This window comes from Scylla paramamosain, chromosome 1 (assembly GCF_035594125.1).
Source record: "Scylla paramamosain isolate STU-SP2022 chromosome 1, ASM3559412v1, whole genome shotgun sequence".
NCBI classification, from domain to species: Eukaryota; Metazoa; Arthropoda; class Malacostraca; order Decapoda; family Portunidae; genus Scylla; species Scylla paramamosain.
The window spans coordinates 11,907,501-11,910,000 of NC_087151.1; the positions used below are offsets into that span (position 1 = coordinate 11,907,501).

At 37.2% G+C, this 2,500-nt stretch overlaps 1 protein-coding gene across 2 annotated transcripts in view; it reads right to left on the reverse strand.

Annotated features, from left to right (window-relative positions):
- Window positions 1-2,500, reverse strand: part of LOC135100646 (G-protein coupled receptor dmsr-1-like) — a 348,624-nt gene that overhangs the window by 344,767 nt on the left and 1,357 nt on the right. The gene's annotated exons all lie outside the window — the stretch shown is intronic.

Consider the following 2,500-nt stretch of genomic DNA (forward strand, 5'->3'; position numbering starts at 1 on the left):
AACATCACACATTGAAGGGAAGGAAATATAACGTGCCTATAAAAGTACAAAGAGAACGGGACAAGATATAGTGAAAGGGATGACTGTGATAAACAGGAAACGGATGGAAGGTGCGAACAAAACATAAGCATTAGTGGTATTCGTGTTATGGACGTGCGTGAAGTGTGTGTGGGTGTGAAGTATGAATGATAAGTATAATAAAGTAAAATTATACACAATGAATGTAGAATGCAAAAGTAGGAGTATAAAAGTAAAAAAAAAAAAAGTATGACCACAAAGTATAAAAGTAAGAATTTTTAGTGTAAATTATAAGTGCCAAGTTTAAAATGATGAATTCTGAGTATAGAGTACAAGTGCATACTGTAAAGTGTGATTCTAGAGACTCTACAAGTGTTAAGAGTATAATTTAAATGAGAAATGTAAAATATCAGTGTAAACCATGAAATCTAAAGCCTAAAGTATGAAATTGATATGAAAAATATATAAAAAATATGAACGTAAAGTTGATAAATGAGTGAAACGTGTATTCTCTCTCTCTCTCTCTCTCTCTCTCTCTCTCTCTCTCTCTCTCTCTCTCTCTCTCTCTCTCTCTCTCTCCCCCAGGCTAATGAGACTAGCCAAGGTTAACATATGAAACATGTATAAACGTAGTAATTGCGATATGCGAGAATACAGGAGTGAACAGAACGTGTATAGAACGAGTATATATGAATATATTTTATGAGTGTGTAGTACAAAAGTGTGTCAAATAAGTAGAGAACAGATGGAAGATATGACACGCAACGCCACACTTTCACTCGCCTCACTCATTATACACAAAACATAAGGCGTATACACACACACACACACACACACACACACACACACACACACACACACACACACACACACACACACACCTATTACCCACTTTCACACCTGCCAAATATACATATCACCTAAGAATATACACAACTGACACATACATACAGCATCTACAACACTAATTAACCCTTTCAATGATAAACACTTTCCCCATAATTACAACTTTTTAGGCACACTCATGAAACATCCCAAAACACGTAAAAACACTGTATATCTGCATCAAAGTCCCTTAGTTTTGTACCCTAGAAAGACATAATTAAACTCCTATCCTCCCTCTTTTCTGTGCGTCCATGCAGATTTTTTTTTTAAGTGCTCTGAATTCTAATTAAGAGTAACAAAGGATGATCATCATAGGAAGAAAAAAAAAGAGAGTTCGAGGCGTCAACACATTATGCTTTGTTTAGTTTCTGATGCGAAGTTTACTATTATTTATTTATTTTTTCCGATGGCGTTTGAATTTGTTTATAGACCCTTTAAACATCTGGGAAAGAAAATACACCAAGCTATGCCATCACACCATAAGACAAAAATGATTCACATTCCCACCCCTGATGCATAAATTACAAACTTACAAACATACAAAAAAAAAAAATTACAAGCATAAAACACTCACGGGTCATATATTACACCATTAACTTTGCTACCAACGGGAATGCATACACCAGAGCCAACACAACCTGGAGACCTATATAAATAACTAAATATACTGATATGAATGGGAAGATAATGATAGGTTGGCAACAGATGCGTCTTACGAGTATTTCTTCCCATTTTCTATGTATCAGGACAGCAACATAAACTAGTGAACCACAAAAAGAGCTAAATGTAATGTTATGATTGGTAGGATAATGACAGGTAGAAAATTGAGGTGAGTTATCAGCATATCGTCACTTTTTATATCTATACATCAACGTAGAAATACAAACTCATGAAATGTTTTGGTAATGATAGGAAACACAAGGGTATTACGAATATAACTTCAATTTTTTTTACATATATAACAAGCATCAACATTAAAGTAGTGAACCTTATAAATATCTAAATGTAGTGTTATGAACGTAAAAATAATAGTAGTTAGAAAACTTGTTATGTTACGACCGTTCCTTCTCTTTTTAATATAAATCCACTGGTCACCGGCAACAAAAAAATGAAAAAAAAGTCCATTCAAGGTGCCGGTCACTACTGAGGACAGCCCTAGAGCAAAGCCGAGCAAAGCCAATTACATAGAGAGTAGTCAGCTGAACCTTATCACGCCCACACTCACACTCACTGACACCTGGAGACAAGGACACGTGGTACACACTCTCTCTCTCTCTCTCTCTCTCTCTCTCTCTCTCTCTCTCTCTCTCTCTCTCTCTCTCTCTCTCTCTCTCTCTCCATGTGAATTAATAGGGTATATCAATTTCCTGCTTATTATCACCGCAGCAGGCGCGTGAGAGCGCGCACACACACACACACACACACACACACACACACACACACACACACACACACACACACAGCCGTACCGTGCCCACACCTGTCACCCCGCACACCTGAAATCCCGCGTCAGACGAAGCGAATTTAATTAAGGATCTCTCTCTCTCTCTCTCTCTCTCTCTCTCTCTCTCTCTCTCTCTCTCTCTCTCTCTCTCTC